Source organism: Myotis davidii, unplaced genomic scaffold (genome assembly GCF_000327345.1).
Source record: "Myotis davidii unplaced genomic scaffold, ASM32734v1 scaffold626, whole genome shotgun sequence".
NCBI classification, from domain to species: Eukaryota; Metazoa; Chordata; class Mammalia; order Chiroptera; family Vespertilionidae; genus Myotis; species Myotis davidii.
This window is the reverse complement of record NW_006297725.1, coordinates 419,353-419,697: the sequence shown is the minus strand read 5'-3', so window position 1 is coordinate 419,697 and position 345 is coordinate 419,353.

Here is a 345-nt window from a genome sequence, read left to right as displayed (position 1 = left end):
CCATCTTCTTTCGAATCGCATCTCCTTTCTTTGATTTTAAGAAAACAAAAACACATATGCAAAGTCAGGGTGAATGTCAAGAGACTTTACTAAAGATTTGGGACATTGGAAAAGGCTTACATTTTGAACAACTTAAATCACATATTAGACATCCTTTCTGTTAAGTATTTTGTCAGCCTACTAAATTCCTCACGAATTTCAGTAGGCTCACTCCCAAATTCCTGGATAATTCTCTGTATTTTTATTCCCATCACCTGCTGTTTATGCCCCTTGGGTCTTTTCCTCCAAATATTTTTTCAAGTTTTTTCATACACAGAACCTAAGAGGAATGCCTGTTCCAGTTGT